This window comes from Mesocricetus auratus, unplaced genomic scaffold (genome assembly GCF_017639785.1).
Source record: "Mesocricetus auratus isolate SY011 unplaced genomic scaffold, BCM_Maur_2.0 Super-Scaffold_100004, whole genome shotgun sequence".
NCBI lineage: Eukaryota > Metazoa > Chordata > Mammalia > Rodentia > Cricetidae > Mesocricetus > Mesocricetus auratus.
Genome location: NW_024429189.1, coordinates 81,765,109 through 81,775,425, shown reverse-complemented (window position 1 = coordinate 81,775,425; position 10,317 = coordinate 81,765,109). Strand labels below are relative to the sequence as shown.

General features: G+C 38.7%; 1 pseudogene; it reads right to left on the bottom strand.

Annotated features, from left to right (window-relative positions):
* Positions 1–9,286: 9,286 nt before the first annotated feature.
* Positions 9,287–10,041, bottom strand: LOC101828059 (annotated as a pseudogene).
* Positions 10,042–10,317: the final 276 nt, after the last annotated feature.

Genomic DNA, 10,317 nt, shown 5'->3' with positions numbered 1-10,317 from the left:
CAAGGCAGCTCACAACCATCTGTAACTCCAGTCCCAAGGGATTCATTCCCTTATTCTGATTCCTAAGGGTTGCAGACATATTGATAGCTTGGGAGGCCTGCTCCTCAAGACTATCTTCCAGAGTTCAGATCAGACTCCTCAGAGAAGGATCTTAGGATAGCTCTAACCTGAGGGTTTACACAAAATGCTCACATGAGTGTTGTTCCAGTCATGTCTCTTCATTGTCCTGCCTCTATTCTAATTATCCTGACCTAATTTTAATCCCTCCTAGCTTATTTTTCTAGCCTAAAAACTCTTTTTTTCCCAGGAGGTTTGAAACAATAATAAAAATTATAAGGATTATCTCTCATTGCTCAAAAGCACATTCCTAGGGTACGTGATAAGGAGCCAAGGAAATTACCATGGTAACACAAGGTTTCAAGGTTTCAAAGTAAAACTGTAACTAGATGGGGGGAACAGTGCACAGTGACAAATTTTGAGACAGCTAGACTTGGCAAGCAAAGAAATGGCATGCTTTCCTTAGTGTGCTTTGTGTAGTAACCTTGGTTAGACACCTGTGACTCTGAGCTTGTGCATAGCTATAAAATTTTAAACTTATGATCTATTTATAAAAGACTTTAGTTTGAAATTGCTCTGAGGTAAAAACGAGCTAATTGTGTGCAGTTAGTGTGAGCAAAAGGAACAAGGTAGGTTTTGAAGGATCTAAGTCCAAGTGGAGCAATAGATCTAGTTATGAAGCATATCCTATTGTATTTTTTATATATCAAAGTCATATAATTAATGAGAATCCATCCTCTTGACTATACATAGATATATGTGTGTCCAGTCGATGGAAAATTTTCTTGAGATAAAAACACAAGCAGTGGGAAAACACCTGAAGCTATTCTTAGAGAAGAAATGAAGTGACTCACAAAAGAAATTATAGACAAAGATAAATGGTTATCTACAGCCAGTGACTCAACAGCTATGCCAAGTAGGACCCCCCAATAGCGAATCACTTATCTGGTAAGTCGGCCTGTTGAACATTAGTTGTCATCTGTTGTATACTTCCATGGCCTCCAACATAGACACATATGTGGTACATTCATATAAAACACCCACTTACATTAAAGAAAGTAAATTTAAACATAAATTAGCAAGCATTTCATTAATATCCTTTTTATGCAATAGTCATCTTGAAATATGTCAAAGGTTATGTCTGGTCCTTGTCCTCAAAAATTCTTGTGTACATTTGAAAGAAACAACACAGGATATATGCTGTATTAAATGCTATTATATTTAAGTGCCTGCAATTCCTCTGTGTGCAGAGGTATGGGAAATTCATCTAGGGAAACAAATGCAAGTCTTATTTTATCTTTATGATACACTCTGATTTTTTTCCAGTTAGAAGTTCCCTAATGCTGTCCAAGTTAAGAGGACACATCTCCCTAGAGTAGCACAGAGATATATTAAAAAACATTTAGTTCTTCATTGTCCACTACATACTAATTACAAAACACCGTGGAAAAGGACTGAACATAAACTCTCTATCATCAGGGGCTTTCCTGCCCTTTGCAACTCAGGATATAATTGACTGAAACTTCAGACAATTGTAAAGATTATGATTTCTGCTAATTTTGAAAATTTACAACCCCTAGATCTCTAAGGTTTTTGCCTCTTACAACTTTGTATGACCTGAAGTTTTGCTTCAAGAATATGTTGGTTAGGAATCTTTGCTTTATGAAATAAAAAATCCAAATTCACACAACAAATGGATTAAATATTAGAAAGAACTTTCTGACTTCTCTAACTGGAACCTGAAACTGCAGGAGAAGGCCAGCCTCAGGCACTGTTAATACTATTGTCCTCCCTGTATTCATGTCCACACGGTCAGCTTCATCTGCGTAGCTCCTTGTGGTCACAGGTTGCATTCAAGGCTATCTACATTCTCACTGAAGTTCATCTCTCATTTATCTAGAAAAATCTCCAACTTTTATCTTGATTATATCACCCAATTCTACATGATCATGGATAGAAAATTATAAACACAGATAGGAATATACTGGCAGGCAGAGTCCTATTTCTCAGAGTCCTTGAGAAATAGGACTCTGTTCTATATATCTGTTCCAGAAAGGAACAGATACATGAATAAAATTTGGGTGGCAGTAAGAAATGGCATAGAATGGGAATTATTTTATGTAGCTCAAGTTATCTGCCACCCCAACCCAGATGGAAAAGTCCCTTTTTAGTGGGATTCTTTGTAGAATCTTAACTGGCACATAAAGCCCTGAAGGGAAGTATGACTATTCCCAACTGTTTTATGAGTAACACCAACATACTCACGTTAAATGTGCATTGTGATATACCACTGGTGGCAAAAATCCGTGTTCTGGGTTCATTTCTGTTACTATGATAAAACCCCTAACAACTTAATGAAGAAATGTCAATTTGATCTGATTTTCAAATCTTGGTTATAGTCCTTTATGTGTGGCAAGTAAAGGAAGGAGGTCAAGCAACAGGTCATATCACTTCTGTAGTTAATGGGTATAAGAAAGAATACACCCACGCAGCCTTCTCGTTCCCTGATAGATTTTCCATAGCAAATAGTGCCTCTCACAATGGGTGTGTCTTCCTACATCAATTAACAATCAAGACAGCCCTCTATGTGCATGATCACAGGTCAATCTGATCTAGACAATTAATTCATCTTTGACATTTTCCTCTTCAATTATTCTAGGTTATAGTAAGTTAACATTTAAAAGAATCATCACAATCTATCCCCTTGGCATCTTGACATGCAGTTCTGTCACTTTGAAAAACATATTGTTCTGTCCTCTATCCCAAAGTCTCATGTAAATCTCAGAATGCAAAACACAATCTAACAATACATTAAAAGTTGAAGGTTTCTTTAAAGTGATCTCCTCTGAAAAAATAAACAGGCACATGCTTCTTCAGCAAAATAGGGAAATGCCAAGGTAAAGCAAATGGCAAATCACATTTAAGAAAAATCAAAATCCAACAATGTAGGCTTAAATCTTGTACATCAAGTGTCTAATGTTTGAGACTCTTAATCGTCTAGGCTCCAGAGTACTTGGGCAGCTTCACCTATGCAGCTATACCACCTGTTGTATACACAGTCCCTCTCCTAGGCTAGCTCTAATCCTCATGCACAGCTTTAATTGGCTGATGCCCCATGGTTCTGGCGTCTTCAGTATCCTTGGGTCTCTATTATAGCTGAGGTGTAACTCAGAGCCTCTAGGTAGGGATTCTGATACTGACACAATGTACCAAGCTGCAGCTTCTCTGATCCACTGAATTGTCCTACCTTCGAAACCATCACCACTAGAACAACACTTAATTATTGCCATAGTCTGCTGGAGACTTGAGATGCCCTGCTTGGCAGCTTCTATGTGGTGATCCTGAGGAAATACATTGTCCCTATTGTCTCAATGAAGGAAGAGGGTTTCACCTTAGTAGTAATGGTCTCTTAATAATTGCAGCTGCTTCTTCTACCACAATTTGATAGGAACACACACTCTCCCAGCCAACATGTTATATGAATGAGCCTCCATACTAGTCCTGATGGGGTCTTTGGTCTGTTCTGAAACATCACAAGCCCATTGTCTACTTCTCTCTTAGCATTGCTGTCTTCCAAACTTCTACAAGAATGCCCCATTTAGTACGGAAAACTAAATAGATTTTCCTCTCCAAAGTTCCAGGATGGGCATAAAATGAACACACACAAAGGAATGCAATGATGACTTGATTTCTGTCTTGGCACTTATTTCTGCATATCCCAAAACCAAGAGGTAGAGAATACTCACATCTCTTCATACTTCTAGTTACATCAAGTAAAGGAGTTAATATTTCCATACGCTAACGTCTATGATTCTATAGTAGTATTATTTATAACAGCTTATAAGTAGAACCATTCCAACAGTCATGTATTAGTAAAATTAATGTGATGAAGAAGTATAGCAGAGCGAAAAACTGAAAAGAAAACACAACTACTGATGTGTAACTCAACATGAATGAACCCTCAAACATGAAGCTCCAGAAAAGATGGTTCTCAAATATGTGTGTTTCATCATTCTGTTTATTCTGATTGTCTAAGTAAAGTAAAACTCATAGAAACAGCAAGTAGATCATCGGTTGCCATATTCTAGACCCATAATGCAGAGGTTCAATGGACACAATCTGTTACAATTTGCAGACTGAAACCCAGAAAAACAGCACCAGGTTGGTGAAGGGAAGGATGCAGAACTATAAATCTTAATTCATAATTTCTTGGGGCTGGGAAATTATATGGGTTTTCTGAAGAAGATAAATGATGTAGACAGTACATGGCAGATGTGAGACAAGGGTTGTATTACCAATGGGGAGCTGGATCTTTTAGCCTGATATGTATGTTCTAGGCTTGGGCAAAGGTGACAGTTACACAATTCTGCAAACACTACAGATCACATGGTAGTCATAAGACTGCTTAAAGAAGACGGTTTCAAACTTGCATTTAGTAACAGAAAACTGAGCACATCATTATAGGTAGAGCTATCAGCATTTGGAATGAAAATCACTTTGTTCTTTTGCTGCAATTCTTAGTCAAGGGAGCAAGTGTCAGGGAGGGGCTTCCATTAGTCTGAGACCTTTGTATGTGACATCTATACAGTCTACCACTATCACATATTGGACAGTCATAAGTTGTCACTGATTAAAGCTACTGATAACAAATACAATAAAAATACATATACACACAGTACAAAAGAGACACATTTTTCATTTTAAGGCCCTATTTTTGTTCCCTATGGCAGCACAGAATATCTGTAGATTGTGCAGCTACACTACCAAAAATCAAGTCTTTAAATATTAGACTTATTTAAATCCAATATATTTTCTCTTAAAAATTCTAAATATCTATGATGTGAGCTAGTAAGTTTAAGCAGCCTCCTTGAGTTTCCCAGACTGGTAGTTTTATGACAAAGTGATAAACAAAAATTCTAAAAATGATTTGAAGATTAAAAATAAGGGTCTGTCCTTTATCTTTAATGAAAAGAACTTAGGTTAGAGACTGCTCAAGAGTTTATACGTACACATCTTTACAGAGCAGTGACAACTGGACTATGTTCAGTTGGTGACATTTATGTTGGAATAAAGCAGTTTTGGTTTTAAACTTTTTATTTAATTCACCCAAAAATCTTTTGACTTGTGGAATCTCTCTTACTTGGCTTTGATCAGTTGTCAGAAGCTGTGAGCTCTGCAGGGCTCAAAAACTTTCCCGGACACCCTTCCCTTCATGGGAGACCTTAAATGAGCAAGCTGGGTGCTGGGATTCCATCCCTTTGCAGCTTAAATGTTTCAATAGTCTTTAAACTCTTCCTCCTTTCAGTCTCAGGGGAAATGGCACTGATCAGGTTTCTGTTCATCAAAAAGATGGAACAACAGTGGCCCTGTCAATCCCAGGACACAACATGCTGGAAAGGGCGGCTTCTCCCCTGAGAAGCTATTATGAAGAATCTGAATTCTCCAGTGCCCATCATGAATGAATCACTCGACTCCAGTTATTGTTTCTGTGGATTCCTCTTCCTCTTGTCTTTCTCACTCACCCATTGTCAAGGGAATTTCAAATTGTATTTGACCTATCGATTACAAGAGGCAGTCAAGTCCAATGGGCATGCAATACAATTTGCAACCTGGAGCTCAGAAAGAATGATTGGCTAGATAATTGAGGGACATAAATTGGTAAACCATAATTTGGAATTTCTAGTGAATTGAAATAAATATTTAAAAAGTGTTCTGATCCCAAGTTTAAAATTTAGATGATGTATCTGAAGAAGCTGAGCACTACACAAACCACTCTGCAAATACAGCTAATATTTTTATTAATAATATTTATGAAATCTAACCTCTGTGAGTTCAGACTCTATTTTGTGTATACATGCTGTCTTCTTTCTAGTATTTTTATCAGAGAGTGTTGAAAAGTAAGAGGACATTGCAGAAAACCTGTCAATTCTCACCTCCTTGAAGCTCCAGGAAAAGACTGTGGTGGGTAACAAGATCATCTCACTGTTTAAACCACCTTGCAACACAGAGCATCTATCATAGAGGGGTCTACTTAACAGCTGTATCTTTTACACTTTGCACTAGATGTGAACATACAGCCTAATATAACTGCCACGCTATAGTCCAAAATAATGGATAATTCAATTCTGCTTAATTCAACCAAATCTTTATTTCCTGCTAACCTGTGCCCCACTAGCCACATTAGTGTCTCTGGAGATGTTAAAAATATGTTTAAGACATGTTCCATGGGATCAAGGAGTTAAGAATGTAATTGAAGGTTCTTACAATTGAATTGGTTAGGAAAAGTGAGAGGTATGTTAGGCATTTGAGTAAATACACGTTTCATTTATTTCTTTTGACATAACGTTGGATGACCAAAACATACACATAGTTTAGGAGAAAGGAATATATAATAATAAAATGGAGATTAGTTTTCATACTGTGTTTTAGGCAACAGCGTCCTCCCAAACTCTGTGCTTCTTTTCTACAAAATAAGTAGAGAGGCATAGAGAATTAGACATATAATGTGTGGCCACTCTTCAGTAACCATTATTGAACTTCAAAATGAGTTTAGTCATTAGCTTTGACAAATGAGGAGCCTTTTATTGATTTTTGCACATGTCTATCATGGGATCTATTTAAATAGAACAGTCAATTCTAAGAAAGATTATGTTAATCTTATTGGTTTGATGTCCTAATGGGAAAGGGCAGAGCAGAGACAGGCAAAAAAATAAAATCCTAAAAACTAGCAAGTATCTGTATCATTTCCTGAAATCAATTCAAAAAAGGATTTGAAAAAAAATAACAAGTATATTTATCTTTTCTGTGAAAGCTAAGAATATATTGATAAACCACCCCAGTAGTGTTAACCAACAGCTTGAGAAGTTCACAAAAAGGACATTGACAGGAGGGCTACAATTACTAATTTATTTGTCTTTTTATGGCTCAGTTAAGAGCATCTTAGGTAGTCTAGCACATGGCAGCCTGTCAAACTTCACAGGCTAGCTGTCAGGGTTTTGACTGACATGTAAGCAGTGTTTGCCCTTGCCTTCAGTAGAGTGCACGCAGGTAAGACAGCTTGTTGGGAATTTTTATTTCATGCTCCCAGGATTTGTGACTGCACTTTTATTGAAAGTTCTGACAATAAAAAATCCCACTCCTGAAATTTCCAAGGTATCTACTGCACACACTTCCCCACTTCAGCTAGATCTTCCTCTGGGATTAGACAACTCTAGGGGCTTTGCTGATGCCTTCTGATCTCTAAGACAGCTGTTTAGTACATCGGAAACCATTTCATAGTTTTTTGTTGTTGTTAACTTTGCTGGAAAGACATTCAAAAGAAAAAAAAAACAATTGCCTGAGTAAAGGCAGAGCAGGGCTCCAGGGGGTGTTATAATTTTGAACTGGTAAATGCCAAGTTCTGCCCTACTGATTTCTCCCCTCTCTCCATTCATATACATCCATCAAGCTTTTCCTTTTCTAATGGTCTTCTATATATGTTTTAGATATTCACCTCATTTTTTTCTAAAACCCGAGTCTTCTAGTCTGAAACCATTTTCAAAAAGCTAGAATCCTGGACTATTTGTGTTTGAACAAAGTCTTTTATTTACGTAGGTATTATAGACCAGTGTTCACAATACTTAGTATATTTGGAAAAATGTTCACTGTAATATGGCAGGAGATGTGTTAGCTTGATAAGGGTAGCTTCCAAGTGTTCTTCATAATTGCTGCACTTATCAATTATGTCAATTCATTATTCATAGATATTTTCATAGACAATTTCCATTATTTATAAACGGTTTCTAAAATGTAACTGAAGCTATCATATTTGGGTCCTCATATATGTCCCCAAACTTTATCCAGATTTTTATCTGGATTATGTCTGAATTCTTCAATTATAGTCAGTCTTGGTGGTATATTCATATAATCCCAGACATTGAAGAATTTGAGGCAGGAGGATATGAAATTCAAGTCATCCTCAACTATGTAGCAAGTCCAAGACTGACATATCTCAAATAATAATAGTAATAGTAATAATGTTAATAATAATTTGTAGAGGTAGAAGACATGAAGGAGAAAGAAGAGGAAATATTTTGAAAGTATGTTTTAGCAGTTAAGAGAGAGGAATATTTCCTCAAAAGTTACATGGCACTATGCTGAGGATAACTATGCAATATCTTATATTTGTTGAATTCATTACCCTGGGATATAACCCATAACAAAATGAAGTCCACTTCTTAAAAGAAGGATAATTTCATCTCTATTTCAAATGTTGGAAGACTATAGTCTCATATTCATTTCATTCTTTTTTTCCTTGCAATACAGATATTACTTTTATTTGGAGTCTGGTGCAAAACTGGGAGTCACCTGGGGTTTGACTCCAGTGCAGCAACAGGCAAGGAAAGATCCAGTTCTGCTGAATATGTTCAGTCAAGGCCCAGACGACAGCAGAGGTCTTGAGAATAGAGAGTGGGCCTGATGCAGAGAACCCATAGAAGCCGCACATCTTTGTCCTGGCATCAACAGATTCATGTCCTTCAGGTTTTCTGAACAGTCACTGGGCCTACTCTTCTATCTGACAGGCCTGTGTCCACTCACATGGGCTTAGAAACTTTCTTTTAATAATTAAATACCTTTGACTCTGCCTTTGGTCTAGGGTAGACCAGGTGGCTTCTCCTCAGCTACTTAGCTTCTGCTGTGAAGGTAACATGAAAGCTGTTCTACAGAGAAGAGGGTTAGATGGTGCAGTCTGCAGGCTGAGAGAAGTGGGCCATAACCATCACTATCTCATGCCCAAAGCAGACAGTACAAGAGAACATTTATAGTCACCTAAAAAGATCTTGGAGAAAGCACTGGGTATCCTCAAAACTACTTGTTACTGGAAGGAGAACATGAAGAGAATCTATCTGTGATGTTTAAAAAATCTAGATAAGTCTATAACTTTTTCTCCATTCCATCTGAAGACCTACCCTGTTGGATCTGGGAAGCAATATGTTCAGCCCCAAGACAATACACGGTCAGTCAGATGTTTCTCACCACAGACCATGGGTAAGATCCATTAGAAGTGACTCCTGGACATCTGAGGCGTCGGTGCCTATGGCATTGTTAAAGAAGTTCCTTGTGCTGAAGGTGTGAGGAGAAAGCACATTAAAGCCAGATGTTTCTGTTTTCTTCAGTCTTTCCTTGAGCTCCATGGAGTTGTGATGCAGACCAGCCTGAAGGTGCCTGGAGTACAGGGACAGCAGACAGGTCAGGCTGGTACTGACATGTTCTCCCCACAGTCCATGTTTTCAAAGCTCTCCAAGGGCAGCTGCTGTGGATGGCACAGATAGGAGCATGTCACAGTACCCTGGATATGCAAAAGAATATGGTGGACTTTGACTTTCAGCCTCACACAGGTTGTTTATGTGTTTTCATCCAAAATACTGCCAGCAGCTTTGCAAGGCATCTTTCTGTTCACTGGTCAAAGGACCTATGTACAGATGGAGGCTGCTGGTAAGCTGGCCTACCACAGAGGTCTGGTGGAGAATCTCTGCAGTCAGTTGTGTCACAGTGGTGGGAAAGAAGCTGCTGCTAGAGATGTTCAAGATATTAGTCATGTTGAGCCATACGAGTTTCATCAAAGATCACCATGGAGGAGTTGAGACCTACAGGATACAATGGATCCTGGATACAGGGATAAGAAGGTGAGGGTGAAAGTCAACAGGCAGATTGTCACGGCCAGGAACACAGAGACCTTTGTGTGTCTGGGCTTTAGCCCTTGGTCTCCATAAGGAATGATGGCTACCAGCTGTTTCTCTTGCTCTTGGGTAATCTTCCCATTGCCTTGGAAGGTAGGACAAATCACAAAGCTGGAACCAGCAGACCTTGCATGCCGGAGCATGGTAGCTTGCTGCTACCTGTACAGTAGTAGATGGCAGGCTTGCTTGCAATTGCTGGGTTATCATGTAGGATTGACTTGTCCTCATCCTGTTGAGAGGTTAGCTGGGAGAATGCCTTGCCCATAGCTCAACGGGATATTTCATTGGTTTAGGTCTGGTATTCCAGGCTCTTCTGAGCTGCAAGATTGGGTTTTCTGGAATGCTCCTTTGGGGCAAAGGACTTCTAGGTTGTGGTGAGTTGGCCCCCAGGGAGGTCCATCACCTCCCTTTACTGGAGTCCTGGGAGAGTGAATGTACGCCAAGGGGGGGGGAGCAGGAATCATTGGCTTCTAGGATCCAAGCTTCCCTCTCTGCTAGGGGACTCTGTCAAGCACAAGGAAGGAAAAGATAGGACTTCATT